Raw genomic sequence first — 16,445 nt, forward strand, 5'->3', positions numbered from 1 at the left:
CCTTCGGCATTGCATTCTCTCAATGGAATTAACTGAAGGACCATCAAAGTCTGAGAAGTCACGCCGAGGTCACGTGCTTTCTGCTCCACAGGTAACATCATTTGCCGTAATGCTTCTTAAACTAGCAACAGTCACGGAGATAGGGTGTAAAACTACCCTGAAATGTTTGTACTGCCCTCCAGTGCCAGGAAGCTACGCACTGCTACTTTAAGTGAAATATTACGCAACTATGACAATCTAGGGCACAAAAAGCAAAATGCAAGAGTCTCGTCTCGTCTCGTCTTCCTCCGCTTATCCGGGTCCGGGCCGCGGGGGCAGCATCCCAACTAGGGAGCTCCAGGCCGTCCTCTCCCCGGCCTTGTCCACCAGCTCCTCCGGCAGGACCCCAAGGCGTTCCCGGACCAGATTGGAGATGTAACCTCTCCAACGTGTCCTGGGTCGACCCGGGGGCCTTCTGCCGGCAGGACATGCCCGAAACACCTCCCCGGGGAGGCGTCCAGGAGGCATCCTGACCAAATGCCCAAACCACCTCAACTGGCTCCTTTCGATCCGGAGGAGCAGCGGTTCTACTCCGAGTCCCTCCCGAATGTCCGAGCTCCTCACCCTATCTCTAAGGCTGAGCCCGGCCACCCTACGGAGGAAACTCATTTCGGCCGCTTGTATCCGCGATCTCGTTCTTTCGGTCATTACCCAAAGCTCATGACCATAGGTGAGGATTGGGACGTAGATCGACCGGTAAATCGAGAGCCTGGCTTTCTGGCTCAGCTCCCTCTTCACCACGACAGATCGGCTCAGCGTCCGCATCACTGCAGACGCCGAACCAATCCGCCTGTCGATCTCCCGATCCCTCCTACCCTCACTCGTGAACAAGACCCCGAGATACTTAAACTCCTCCACTTGAGGTAGGACCTCTCCCCCGACCCGGAGGTGGTAAGCCACCCTTTTCCGGTCGAGAACCATGGTCTCAGATTTGGAGGTGCTGATCCTCATCCCAGCCGCTTCACATTCGGCCGCGAACCTACCCAGCAAGAGCTGAAGGTCAGAGCTGGATGAAGCTAGGAGGACCACATCATCCGCAAAAAGCAGAGACGAGATTCTCCTGCCACCAAACTCGACACACTCCACACCACGGCTGCGTCTAGAAATTCTGTCCATAAAAGTGATGAACAGAACCGGTGACAAAGGGCAGCCCTGGCGGAGTCCAACCCTCACTGGGAACAGGTCCGACTTACTACCGGCTATGCGGACCAAACTCACGCTCCTCTGGTAAAGGGACTGAATGGCCCTTAACAGAAAGCCACCCACCCCATACTCCTGGAGCGTCCCCCACAGGGTGCCCCTGGGGACACGGTCATAAGCCTTCTCCAAATCCACAAAGCACATGTGGATTGGTTGGGCAAACTCCCATGCCCCTTCCATCACCCTTGCCAGGGTATAGAGCTGGTCCACAGTTCCACGGCCAGGACGAAAACCACATTGCTCCTCCTCTATCTGAGATTCAACTATCGATCGGACCCTCCTCTCCAGTACCTTGGAGTAGACCTTTCCAGGGAGGCTGAGGAGTGTGATACCCCTATAGTTGGAACACACCCTCAGGTCACCCTTCTTAAAGATGGGGACCACCACCCCGGTCTGCCACTCCCTAGGAACTGCCCCCGATGACCACGCAATGTTGTAGAGACGTGTCAACCATGACAGCCCTACAACATCCATAGCCTTGAGATACCCAGGACGAACCTCATCCGCCCCCGATTGAAATTAGGTGAAAATAAAGATTAGATAACTTTACTTATTTGTGTTGTAGTGGCCTTCTAAGGTCAAGAGGTCATCAGTCGCATGATTCATGCGGAATGGAATCAGAAGATGTCTGAGCTTCACTGTGACATATAAGCAAATCTGAAGGACTTAATAACAGATTTAAATCTAGATGCACCTAAAACATTGTTCCAGAGTTGTGGTTTGGACTTTTAAAGGCTTTAAACTAAATGTGTTTCTTGAAAACATCACATAAACTTCTGATGTCCAATCAGGTGTGAAAAGGGCTTTTGTAAAACTTTTAAGAAGCTGTCATTTGCAGACCTTCTATCAACCCTAAGAGGATAAATTCTGGGATTGAGAAAGCTGAACATGTGAACACATCATGCAGTTTCATGTATCCGAGGTTTTTGCAAAGCACAAAGACATTTCTGTCCAGCTTCCTCTGTTGAAACCAAAGAGTGGTTTTGGAGGAATTTCTGCAGTGAGACAGATAGTAGTAATTGTGTTACTGCGACAGCTAGAAGCTGCAATCTCGGTTGATACCACACACAATAAATGCTTATGTGTTCCAGTATGTAACTTAAGAGCTGTTTTTCTGCATTTTTGGCAGTTAGATAACTTGGTGTCCTAAAAAAAAAGGTAGAAGTGGGAAGTACAGAATTTGTGTGTGTGAGTCCCTTCTGAAAACACGGCTATGTTACGAGTTTCTCATTCACATTTAAAACAAATTCCTGGATGTGGTCCTTTCAAAGTCTCTCTCTCTCTCTCTCTCTCTCTCTCTCTCTCTCTCTCTCTCTCTCCCCCTCTCTCTCTCTCTCTCTCTCTCTCTCTCTCTCTCTCTGTCTCTCTTGTGTATGAGAATCCACATAAACAAGAAACAAGAGAAGAGGTACTTTGTGCAAAGCATGGCCTGGATTCTGAAGAGACGTAATTCAATAGAGATGCTGGCTGATCTTCCGATCCTAAGACTAAAATGTCGCAAGGCAGGTAATAATCAGTAAATCCCTGCATGTTATTTCATTCATAGACATTCAATGAGTGAGTAAAGCAGTTTTCTTCAAAAGGTTGGGACAAAAGGTTGTGATGGAAAGACGAATAAAACGAACCAAGTGCATTCTAAAGCAGGAGTGGGCAACTCCGGTTCTCTGAGGGCTGTTACCTAGCATGTTTTAGTTGTTTTCCTGCTCCAGGCCACTTCATTCACCTGTTCAGCAGCTCATCAAGCTCCTTTGAAGCCTGTTAATTAGTTGCTGACTAAAATAAGGTGTGTTGTAGCAGGGAAAACACCAAAACATGCTGGATAGTGGCCCTCGAGGACCAAGAGTGCCCACTCCTGTTCTAAAGGATTGTTTTGCCATAAAGGTCATGCTACAAGTCAAAGTGTTAGAAAAGTCTTATTTGGATCAAAATGCAGTATTTATGTATCGGTTCCAACATCTGGAGCCAATCAGCTGAATGCTTACAAAACACCTTTTACAGACAATTCTTTGCCGCAAAATGTCATATTTAATAGGTTTAATGGCACGATTCTTTGAAGGTGTGATTTCTTCATTTAATCAATACATTTGCAGTTGTCTCTATGAATGAATGAATGCCTTGTAAGTTGTACTTTGGGTACAGCAAAGCCCTGGTGTGCCTGTTTCAGGATCTAGAAGATTGCCAGATCAGAGAAGAGCTCCAGACGGCAGGATTACGTCCTGATATTTGGATATCTCACAGATTGGCTAACAGCATTGCAACTCTACCACTGACTCTGTTTACTTTGATGCATTTGATGTTTTATCTCCACAAATAACACAAGCTTGGAGGAGTTTTGCTGTGTGGTGAAGTTGCTAATGCTAATGGTTAGCTTCTACTAGCCGAAACGTTCTCCTCTGATTACTTGACACTAAACCAAAAACAGCCTTCCCCGTTGAGAGCCAAAATGGGTGAGTCTATAAATGTTAAGTGCCAGGGTGATGTAGATCTGCCAGACTTTTTAAATCCTGGAGTTTCACTGTTCATTTTCCATCAGAAGCTAACGCAGGAGATAGGTATAGGAGACTATTTTCATGTTAAGCCTGCACAAAAAACTCAGAGTGACTGATTTTAATCAGAAATAATGATAAAAAATGATTTATGAGTGAACTACACCTTTAAAGCCGTTTAGCTGAGGGGGTCTGATGGTTTCCTCAAGCACTACATAAACCAGGAAAGAATACACATTAACATGCCTGACTTTTTTTCAGTAAATATGTCTCTAACACTAAGCTGTCCTGGTTAAACTTTAGCGTAGCAAATGCCCCCTCAGCTTGCTGGTGACCCGGGCCGTTTGTGTGCTTTCCTGTGAATGTGCTTGTTACACATTCATCTCTTGGTTCAAAGTCACAGCATGGATTTGAGTTACGTGAGTTTGTTGCTACATCATGAGTCCAGCTGCGATAGCCATCCAGGAATTGTCCCGTTTCCACCGAACACGTCATTTAGCTCCAAAAAGCCCAACAAATGTTTCTCGGCTTTATTTTTTTCATGGCGATGCTTTTCTTTTTGTTAAAGCTGGGAGAACATTCCAGATTTCCAGATCTCTTAGCTACAGTTCTGTTTGTGTGACTCCCCCTCACCTCTGTTGAAATATGTTGTTAGAGAACTAAAACGTGCGAAACAGCTTATAGGTGACCTCCTCAGCACACTAAACATGTGAAAAAAGTTCTCGGAGGCATTTTTTGTTTCTCATAATCTTTCCCTTCCCTCCATTTCCCTTCAGACGTTTCCAGAGTATAGGCACCTCTTCCCTTTGGTAAGGAAATGAGGCCAAAGTGTAGAAAAGCAGAAGAATGAAGGGGGAGGAGGAATGGACGGGAAGCCACAGTAGGAAAATGAAACAAAATGTTCTGAACTGCTCACTGGAGCGTCTGCCAGGAAATGAGCCGAGGCTGTAGTGGTGAAACTACCCTCGACGGTCCCTGAACAACATTCCTGTAAACAAAAAGAAAAGCTCTGAGGTTTTCTGTTCAGAAATGCCTAACTTTTCACATTTGTAAAGACAAATTTACCCCAAGAATGTACTCTCTAGTTTTGTTTGTATCCTACCCTGAGGCAGAGAATAGGGATGGAGGGGGCTAAAGCGAGAAAAGGGAAGGGAAAAGAGAGTTTCCAGAGGTATCCTGCAGACCATTTACATACATTTGATCTCTACTAGTAACAGCAAGTTTATTCAGGTCCATGCAAAGGTTCAAGTTACTCCACTGAAACATCAGAAAGAGAAAGAAACTGACATGCAAACAACTCATGGAAAGGGATTCTTAGCTTTTTCTTGTTTTTCAAATGAGCCATTTCTACGATTAGTGAGTATATTTTTATGTCAGCTACTGCACTACATTCTTCTACTAATTTCTATTTATTCTTTGTCCTTTTTGAGGTTATAAAGCTTGTTTGTTTTTGAATGTTTATGTTTTGTAAGATGCAGAGGGAAAAATGTTGCTATAAACCAGTCATGAGACAGCTCAGACAGTGAAGACCATCTCTGCAGGACACGACACTTTGTAGCTCACACATGCAAAATTATTGTGTGTGTGCGTGTGTGTGTGTGTGTGTGTGTGTGTGTGTGTGTGTGTGTGTGTGTGTGTGTGTGTGTGTGTGTGTGTGTGTGTGTGTGTGTGTGTGTGCATATCAATCATTATATGTTCAGATATATTTACAGTAAACATTTTTACACAACAAAGTTATGGTGTTAAGATGCCTTCTAGTGGTTGAGTGTCTGCTGCTGGGACTGGGAGATAAGGGGTTCATATTGGGGTCATACCAAAGACATTCAGCTTTGAGGGGTTGGGTTAGTTCCCTAACACAGCCACAGCTGCAGCTCACTGCTCCCCACAGGGATGGGTCAAATGCAGACTGGTAATTTCACCAGTGTGTGATGATGACTGGCAAGCCTTCCTATGTGTGAATATATAGTCTGGCCACGACCCATAGACGGATCTCGGTCATGGGGTGGAATCTATGGATGTCTTTTTAACAGTTTCCGCATGCTATTGGACAAAAGACAGGGGATGCACTCATCTCCATGGATTTCAGTCAACGGGGCATTTACTTTTTTGCTCTAAAAAGGATTTGCTCATTACTCAAAGAAAAGCCCAAGTCTAATTAATCCAAAGTTGATCACAAAGCCACTTCAAACGAGCCAACGCCATCTTAGTTGTTTTGCCCCATCGCGTCATCCCGCCCACCAAACAGATGGAGCGCGTGATTGGTAAGACACAGGACTGGTCAGGCCTGCTGAGGTTCCTATGGCGTGTGGCTAGACTGACTGTCTACAGCAGGGGTGTCAAATATGCGGCCCGCGGCCCGGATCTGGCCCGCAAGCGGGTTAAATCCGGCCCGCGAGATGGTTGTGTAAACTTTATTTTCATCTCTTTACAATGTGGAGTTAAAATAAACTTATCTTTGTGAGCAAGTTTTCTCTGTAATGAGTATAAATAAAGCAAAGCTGCGCTCAAGGCTCACACAAGAACTTGAATCACATCCTGAAGTTGGCTGCCACTCAGGATGTGACTTCTAATATTGATGTGCTGCTGAAAGCTAAAAGATGTAAAGAAAAATGAGTCGACTATACTTTAAGTGCTGCATGAAACTGATCTAGCCATGTAATCTGTAAGCTCTGAATCACTAAGGAATGTTTTTTTATTGATTTATTAATTTTTATTTATTTTCAAAATTTCAAGTACACTTCAGGTGTTGTACTTGTACTACACTGTCCTCAGGCTCCAGCCTTGTTTTATATTGACTGTATTAAAACAAAGAAAACAATCTGAAGCTGTTTTTAATTTACCGGTCCGGCCCACTTGGGACTAGATTTCCCTCAATGTGGCCCCTGAGCTAAAATGAGTTTGACACCCCTGGTCTACAGTAGACTTCCGGGCAGGCATTAATGAATTTGGGGTACAGTTTTGTTTTATCATCCAACTTTCACAACTTTGAAAATTATTCATAGAAGTCTAAATGGCCTGTATTTGTTTAGCGACTTCGCAGGATTGTACGACCCCCCCCCCCCCCCCCCCCCCGGGTGCTTCACAAAACAATCAGAAATCCACTCATTCACACATACACACAAACTAAACCATTCCAAATAGTCCATGCTGTTCTACAGCATCTTAATTCGATTAACTTAGAACAGGTGTTTTAATCAACTCAACAGGTGAAAAATAAGGAGGCATGACACTTTTTGCTCAAATGTAAAATAAAAGCTGACATTTTTTTTAGCACAATAAAGCCACTTGTACATCGTCTTGTCTGCTGGGAGACACCTACGTGATTTCCCATCCAAAAACAACTTGCTGGTTGAATAAAAGTAACTTTAAGTCAAAATTTTCCAAGGGGTATGAATAATTATGGGCAGCACGGTAAGTCTTTAATTCTTCACAAGACATTTTTTCAGCAGACTGGAGCTGTTTTATTTCCCCAAAAGGTCAGTTCGGATATGTTCTTAAACTAAAAAGGGTGGGTCCAACGGATCCAGGTTTCAGCTAAATCAGACAATCAGGAAATTCCTGCTGGATTTGACCCCTGGATGCCGTAGGAGTGCTACATTTTGCTGCTGCTGGTGATATTTGCGCTTGTGAAGAACCACAGAGTTCCAATTCAATCACAGTGTAACGCTGAATTATTGCGGTGGTAAAATGATTTATAAACTAATATTTTAATAAACAGAAAAATCGGAGACTGGAGCAGCTTTAAGATGGCCGAAAATCACTTTGGTCCGAGCTGTGCTCAGATTAGCAATTAGCTCTTGGATATAAACTTTATTTGTCAAAACAGAGTCTGATTCAGAAGATCTTCATAACTTCACAGATACTAACACCAAAATGACTGGAAAATCCCTTTATCAGGGAGCAGAGGTGTGACCAAGTAACTGTTTTACAAGCCACAAGTAAGTCACAAGTCTTTCCAGTCAAATCTCGAGTCAAGTCAAAGACAACCAAGTCCAAGTCCTTAACTTTGAATTTTCAAGTCATATTCAAGTCATCTGTCAAACTTCAATTTAATGACAATGATAATAAATAAATTCCAGAAATAAAGCTTAATTTATTTGCTCAAAAGCAGAAAGTGCAACTGAAACTGATTATAAACAAAGTGCTGCTGCATGTAGCAGCACAACATCACACCCAGAACGAATAATTATTTATGATTTTTGTCCATGTCGTGCCACTTTTGTGCTAAAATATCAAATATTCTAAAGTCATCATCAAGGCAACAGATGCAAGTCGATTCAAGTCGCAAATCATTGCCGTTCAAGTCTGAGTCAAGTCGTAAGTCTTTATAGATTTTATCAAGTCAAGTCAGAAGTCATTAAAATAATGACTCGAGTCTGTTACGAGTCCAAGTCACGTGACTCGTGTCCACACCTCTGCCAGGGAGCCTGTGCATGTGTGTGTGTGTGTGTGCCCAGATGTAGCTTTTCTGCAAACCGAGAACCTTTAAAGCCCCTAAGGAAAATCTTAATCTTTGACATTTCAGTGATAAATGATACTGGCTATGTACTGGTGTTTACACACAACTCTACAAAATCAAGACTTTATGACACTGAAACGCTTGTGCGATTGTTAAATATTATAACATACTTTTACATCAGTCACATCCAGCTTTTATGATGCTTGTTGATTCTCGGCATCAGATAAAAATCTTTATCTTTCCAACCTTTATCCACCTTTCAGTGGCCCCGCCCCGGCCCATACATGTACGCCACAAACGAGTTCTGCCTACACTTTCTCTTTTAATCTGGTTCTTTCCTGTTCCTTTAAAAGGAAAAGTATGTTTGTGGCTGGAACAGCACGCACACACTCGCAGAAAGATGAGCCAAGAAGAGGAAGAGGAGAGTTTTACAGATGTGTCTTGGATACTAATGTAACAACACGCACAAGGTGCCTTGCAGCCAGGATCCTTGTCTGCTTACGTCAATAGACCTTTAGGAATCCGGGCTCACACATTGAGTAGTTTCACATTTTTGAAATGCATTTTGTATAAACAAGAAAAAAACACCTTATTGAGTACAGTAAATGCAGACACAATTTAGAAAATTCCCAAACAGTGAGATACTAACTCACAAACGCGATGTATATACAAGTGTGTGTTTTCACAGAGTAACACACATAAACATGGCGACCAAGAAGAGAAAATGCAAGCAGAGACTCTGAAGCTCCTCTGTCCTATATCCAGTTCCTCAGCTCGCTTCCTCCCTCTCAAGTACACTTCGTATTTCCCACCACATCACTATTGACACACAGTCACACACACCTGAACATAGCTGAAGCCCTCTCTCACACAGTGTTGGACACACCATCCTTATTTTTGAAAGGCCCTCTTGTACAGCGTGTGAAACGTTATAAGAGTGTAAAGATGTAATGGGAAAAAAGTGCTCAAATGTGTGTGTGTTTTCACATGGTCGGTGAAAACACAACATGGTGTTTATACGCCACATTCCAGATGCACTTTATAAACCAAAAGTGAGGAAAACAGGCTTTTGGGGAAGTTACTGCAACCGGATTGGAGTCAACGTTCAAAAACACATGGGTAGAAGCTTTAGCGCTCTTATGCAAGACTTGGTTGTTTGATGTAAGACAGATGAACAAAAATAAGAGGAAAAACTAGCATCCAATTACTCACGTTCAAATAAATTATGAAATAATGCATTTGCAAATGGAATCAGATAGTTTGTTGCTAAGTTTTGATCAGGAAGCTGTAGGAATCTGTCAAAAAATAGTTATTTAATCCAGAATTTAACACAAAGGTTTACAGAACAGTGTTCACATGAGATCCTTTGACATTTTTATGTAAGCAGCTGTTCGTTTGCCAGCTAACGAAAAACTAGCAATTAGCTTGTCAATCCTGTCAGAACCAAACATTTTCTCCAAATTAAAATTGACATTAATCAAAAGGATACTTAAATATTCTCTGTAGATGTTCTACATACATTTTTTTTCAAAACATCAGAGCTATTTAACATTTTTGGGTTTTATGAGGTTTTCATTGCACTTTTTTCTGCATTTTGACTTAGTTGTTTGTTTTAATGTATAAATAAGCAATTCAAAAATCTAATATGCAAAAAAACTCATCACCTTCACTGTTTCTGTTTAAAGTTTAACATTTCAAAAGTTTAGCTTTTTCATAATAAGGACATTTTGTTGCAGAAAGTAACATAAAAGAGATGAGATCTGGGAAACTGTTACCACCAGCCCCACCTGACAAAGTAGTTTTTTTGTCACAGAAAGCTGTTGAATGAAATCCAGGTCACTACTGCCTGAAGGTACCAACACCCTCTTCACTAACTGGGTCAAAATCCCATGACTTCAACGTTTGCGTAAATGCACCCGTTTCCACAAAACGTTGCCACACAGGCATCCGACACAGCAGTCAAAACACAAAAAGACAACTCGTGCAGTTATGGCATTGCTGCTTATCTCTGGTGTTTTGCACCTGTGAGGGAGTAGAGGAACGGGTGGCACAAAGAAATCTAAACAAAAATAGATAAAAATGTGTGAAAAAAGGGAAAAACATGGTCTGAAAAAGACAAAATATGTGAAAAGAAGACTAAATACATTCTTTAACTGAATCTCATGCAGGGTTAAATGTTTGGGTTGTAAACCTGGAGACAAGCCCCAGGGTGTGACGTGGCGTTGCTCAAGTTTTAAAAAGGTGAGGCCGTATGACATAAGCAGGTGAAACTGGTTTTCTGTTTGTGGCAGGAAGTGATGCACGCATCGTTGTGTTTCTGTCAGTGGGTACACTGACAAAAACAATCCTTTTATTTCCATGCCTTAAAAAATACATCTGTAAGTTCTTATGAGCTGCATTTCAAGGCACAAACAACCAGAAAAATGCGTCATGAAGGACTCATTAAGAATTTCAGGTCTGAACTAGTTTTCCCTCTCTCTCTCCCAAGTCAACGGGAGTGTTTTGACTGACAGAACAGATCTAATATTACAAAACATGAGTCACTGACTTGTTTATATCACAGACAACACACACATGGAGTTGCCTACACTGCAGGAGCGAGTGAGGGCAGAGGACCAGACTGAAAATTGTGAAGATACACACGGTCAGTGAGTGAGTGAGGAATGTGTGCTATGCAGGCTTGAGCAGAGCCGAGCAGGAAGACAGCTGTTGGGACCCTTCACATGCTGGTACTCGACACGCTTAAAGGAATGTTCCATTTCTCACTCCCGTCAGTGGAGAGCCAGGGTTCAACTCAAAGACAACCCCCCTAAATGAAAGCAGGCACCAACTCACACCCCGACTTTTTGTTTTTAAATCTTTTTGCTATTTTACTTTGGCCAAAGAATGTACAATCTCCGAAAGATTTAGTTTGAGGGCCGTAAATTAGCATCTTGACAGCTAATCATAATAATGGCTTGCATTTATATAGCGCTTCCTTAGGGTTCTACAAGCCCCCAAAGTGCTCTACAACACAATCAGTCATTCATCCATTCACACGCTGGTGGGGAGGAGCTACTATGTAGCCACCAGCTGCCCTGGGGTGCACTGACAGAGGCGAGGCTGCAGAGCACTGGCGCCACCAGTCCCTCTGACCACCGCCAGCAGGCAAGGCGGGTTAAGTGTCTTGCTCAAGGAAACAACGGCAGCACTCTCTGATCAGAGCCGGGATCAAACCTGCAACCTTCTGATTACTGGACAACCCGCTCTACCTCTTGAGCTACTGCAGTGGCGGCTCCAGAAATTTTTTTCTGCAGGTGCTATGAAGGAGCTAGTTTTTTTATTGAGGGTGCTTTGAAGGAAGTGGTCATGCCTACCTATTGTTCTCTAAAACACCTTCAACACCAGCAGGTACACATACGTGCACAAAACCTCAACAACACCTGAAACAATCATTAATATACATCATAAACATGAACAATCACTGACTTTTCCATGAAATAATAAACACATACAGCCACACAGAAAACCATCTATAGTGTTGCAAGGTTAGCTAACGTTAGTGTTAGCATTTCCAGCAGCAAAACCCTCGACTGCTGCGTCGGTTGAGGGTTGACTCTCTTCATCCAGATCCGTAGGTTTTTGTGGGTCTGAGATCACTTCCAAAGATTAATTTGTTTGTGACTGAACCTGTGGAAATTTGGGCAACAAAACCCGATCCATTTTACCACTAGCTCTACCTTTCACTCGTTCGCAGGTGGAAAATGAGGTCAAAGGTTAACATCAATTTCCTGTTTTGGTTTAAGTTTTTACTATCTACATGATAATGTACTGATTTTTTTTGTTTTGTATGTTAAATATTATCACATCCACACGTTAAATTAAAATTAAATTGTAAAAAAAAAAATTCTAATATTTACTTGGGGGTGCTATGGGGGTGCAACGACTAATCCAGGGGTAGCTATAGCGCCCCCCTGGCGCCGCCACTGAGCTACTGCTGCCCACTTGAGCAAGTATGAACCCAAATCTTTCAGAAACTACGTTAATGTCCTCCATGTCAGTTTTTAAACTATAATCATCTTATGTAGAGGAAAGATGAAAAAAAAAGAATAAAATAACTTTATTAACAATCTCAAACAATATAATAAGATCACACATAAACTATTAGCATTCCAAGGATGTTTTGGGGCCAACTCTCAGCTACTAACATGTGGAGATTTATTTCAATATTAGCAGAACTGAGCTAGTTTTGTGTTTGCTAAACGTGATTAGCTATGATGGCCTTCTTGAATGAGATTGACTCCAATCCATGGAATATTTACAGCTGTTAATTATCTTCTGAGTGGTTCATGAGATGTTTTTCTAGAAAGTCAGCTGGCATTTATGCCTAGAGGTCATTTTAAGCAAAGATGTCACATGGTGTGCAGCTCTTAGGACTCACAGCTATCTTGACAACACATTTTATCTCTGTATTTGTAACATTGACAGAGTTATGAGACACAACGATTTTTTTTGTGTGTTGGCTAAGATTGATAAGCTGTGGTGAAGATTCTCTGGGAGATAATTTGTCAACAGACATAGGAATGAACAAACACAGGCAAAAACATCATTTTCAACCTTTTTATCATTGGTTGCATTCAACATTTAACCTGACACACAAATATATAATACTTTACATTGTACCTAATTTTTGTAAAATGGCATTATTCTACTTTTCTCTTAAAGTGATGGTGTGTATTTTCCTTGGCAATAGGGGGCAGTACGTACCTAAATAATTACAAGCAAACTGTACTTTTGTGTTTGAGTAAGACCTTACTAACGGAAGGTCATTAGGGTCAAAATGACAAGCACACCAGTCTCCCTTTCATCACTGGCAATGGGTGAAGAGGTAAATGTGTAAAACAACAACACTCATCAAGGGTGAAAGTTTTGTAACTGTTTGTTACAAATCAGTAAATGCGTTTAGTCCTCACTGGCTCCTGTAGAAGGAAACATGGCATATAATATGGCGTTGTCCAGAGACTTAGGATGTTTTTCAATGCCAAGGAACCTCATCTTGATGTCTTGGCCCCGCCCCGGTTGCCTAGGAGATACATCATCAGGAGCCACCAAGACGTGTTCCAATGTTCATGTTCTACTGAGGCGTGTGTTCACCGTTTGTTAGCCGTTTAGCTAGCTGAGCATGGACACACGGGAGGTGTCTTGTAGCCTAGCCTTGGTCAAAAAATTTCCCAGCATACACAGCGGTATTTTCAAAAGAATGGCAGATCAGAAGCTGACAGCTACTTCGGGGACACATTTCAAGTTTAAAAGGAAGTCAACTAATTTAAAATGTTTTTTTAGATCCAACTAAGTTATCTATGGTTGGTTAGTTGCTTAGCAGTTGTGGCTTCGGTGGCTAGCGGGTAGTAACTCGCTTACATTTTTAATTTAACAAATATATACACAAATTAAAAGGTTAAATGCTTGTTATATATTTATATCTTTCTTTCTTTTGGTCTTTATTTTGGTTTATAACATTAACATAAAATTTTTCTTGTCAAACAAAACAACAATATTAACAACTTGAATGTAAACCAAAAAAGGAATAGGCAGAAGCAATGCTTATTTTATATTGAAACATACACATATAAAATATAATGTTATTTCTCGTGTCACGTGACTTTACGTGACCGCCGTGGAAGCCACGGTCACGTGACGCAAGTCTGTTCCATTTAACTATTTTCTTTGACCAAGGAAGGACAGTGTCCTCGTAAGCAAGGCGCCTGGCCTTGCAAGACTTTGCCTTGGTAGGCCAGGCGCCTTGACATTGAGAAAAACCTTTAGACCCACTCCCATGTATTTTACACCCAATTTTTATGACTATATGTTACAAAGCGGTCAATATTTTCAATAACTGGGTATCATTTAATTCATTTTCAACAACATTTCAATGGATATTTCCAGAGAGTAATAGTACAAACCACACATTGTCACTTTAATCTTTTGTAGGTTTTGCATCTGTGGTTGACATATATTCAGTAATGGATGACAGATAATATGGCCGAACATCAGTGCTTTTTAAAAACTTTGGCATAGTATTAAGTGTGAAACAGTAAACAATGCTTATTTGTTTCATACTTTTTCCATTTTCATCTTGTCTTGAAAGTTAGTGACGGTGTTTCCACTCCCCGCTGCCGACTCTGGACTCTGTAGACAGCTGTTCCCCCCAAAAAAGAAGTCATTGTGAGATTCAATCTCCAGGCAGAATGACTATTGACATACCACATGAGTCACTATCATTGTTTTATAATGCAGATGATTCACTCATTGATAAAACATGTGGGAACTTGGATGGTTTCTTAATATGCACAATAATTTACACATCTATGATGCTGTATAAAAGAATGCTGATCACCATAAGGGTTTGAATGATCGCCATGCTATCAGTGTACAACAAACTGCTTGTCTGGAGTGAGCGAACCGTGACGCACCAAAGCACTATGACAAATACACAGATAAAGCTGAAAAAGTGCTGAATGTTGTCTGTTAGTTTCAGCTAATTAACCTCTGAGTTTATGATTGATTTTTGTGTCAGAGGACAACTACTGACTGCTGACTGCTCTGCCTACTGATTGATTTAATGGTGTTAAACCTCATGAAGCCTCGTTATCACCTAGAAAATATTTAAAATCTTGCACATCTACTGTGGTTTATAGTATAAATTAATGCCTTAAGAGTATATTTCTTTGAGACAAATCTAATGCACGCTTTTTTCATGATATTCAGAAATCTCACCTCTGATTGGCTAAGAGCAACGTGACTCTTCCTTTGCCTGTGTTCGCTCTGCAACGTTGGTGTTTTAGCTTCTACTAGCCATGACGTTCTCTGCGGTTTCATGGATGCTAAACTAACAACAGCCTTCCCTGTCACGAGCCAAGATGGGTGAGTCCATGAATGCTAATTTTCAGTGTGACATAAATCTTTGTGTGTTTTTTGACCCAAGCGTTTTCCTGTCTGTTTTCTTTGTGCAGCTAATGCAGGAAATAGGGATAGAGGACTATTTTCATGTTCAGCCTACATGTGAAGAGGAAGAAGAAGAAAAGACCTATTCTATAGAGGCTCTCCAGATAAAAATCACGAGGTGCTTCACAAAAACAAAACATTTAAAATATAAAAAATTATTTAGAAACTTCTAAAAAAATATGTTTAAAATGAGCAAAAATAGACAATTGTGATTAAAAAATGTAAAGAAAGAGAGGGAGAGAGTGAATAGGAAAGAGGGAAATCAGTGGATCCTGAGGAAGGTGGAATAGGTAGGGAGAGCAGAATAAGGAGAGGGTGATGAAGGTCACACCAAAGTCAGCCTGAACAGGTGAGTTTTCAGCTGCTTTTTAAAGGAGACCTCTGAGTCCACTGATCTCAGGCTTAGGGGAGAGAGTTCCAGAGTCTGAGGGCCACAGCAGCAAATGATCTGTGAAACCCCTACTTCACACTGGAAGCATCAGCAGTGCAGAAAGGCAGTGGAACATCACTGCTTCAAATAGAAACCATTTTAGTCTATGGGGGTGATTCACATTTTAAGATGGGTCCCAGAAGCAACACTCCATGTCACTAAAGATAGGATCAGGTTCTATTTTTGCTAGGTGCCACTTCTGGGACACGCCAATTTCCACAGCTAACATAGGGCTAGACAGGAAATCACACATGGTTTCAGTGTAAAACCCTTGGTAATTTTCTAAATAAATGACTTTAGCAGCGATGCAAATTCATATCTATGTAGATTACATCAAAACATGTGACCTAACAGCTTATTTACTCCCAGCATTGTTCCAGAAGTGCAGCAGTGTGTTTTCATGGCTTTAAGTTTTAGGCAGAATATTTAAATTTTAACTAAGTTGCACTAAAGTGCCGAATTAGTGACTACACGTGTCTGCAGTAGGGGTTGCATGACTTAATTTTTTTTAAAGTCGACAGTAAAGTAATGAAAATCGAGTCGACTCCGGCTAGTCGTTGATGATGTCACACACCTGAAGCGGCCCGAGGGGTGGGGGGGTGGGGGTGGGGGTCGGTCGGTAGGTTCGCTGGAGTTTTTGACAGTTAAAATTGTGCCCACCCACATTTTCTAAGTTAAACGTCTCTTTTAACAACGGTAGTTTCTGCATCTTGCTTCAGCCCTCTCCCCCCTCCTCCTGCGCAGTGGCCGCAAACTCACTGATGCGCCTGCAGCCTCTCAGAGTTCCTGCTGCTCTAAAAATTAAAATATTTATTTCATTTTCTGATCCTCACTTCTGATTACCTTC

The 16,445-nt window shown here is 41.8% G+C and overlaps 1 long non-coding RNA gene across 3 annotated transcripts in view; it reads left to right on the plus strand.

The window, feature by feature from the left end:
• LOC139062387 (uncharacterized) overlaps window positions 1-16,445 on the plus strand; it is a 43,422-nt gene that overhangs the window by 7,388 nt on the left and 19,589 nt on the right. The window contains exons 1-3 of one of the 3 annotated variants that reach the window (XR_011515960.1): window positions 4,344-5,081; window positions 14,932-15,087; window positions 15,177-15,286. This is a non-coding gene — a long non-coding RNA (uncharacterized lncRNA). Of the gene's footprint in view, window positions 1-4,343; window positions 5,082-14,931; window positions 15,088-15,176; window positions 15,287-16,445 lie in introns of those variants that run through there. The other 2 variants (XR_011515959.1, XR_011515961.1) reach the window with 2 other exon arrangements.

Source organism: Nothobranchius furzeri, chromosome 13, assembly GCF_043380555.1.
Source record: "Nothobranchius furzeri strain GRZ-AD chromosome 13, NfurGRZ-RIMD1, whole genome shotgun sequence".
In the NCBI taxonomy this organism is placed as follows: domain Eukaryota; kingdom Metazoa; phylum Chordata; class Actinopteri; order Cyprinodontiformes; family Nothobranchiidae; genus Nothobranchius; species Nothobranchius furzeri.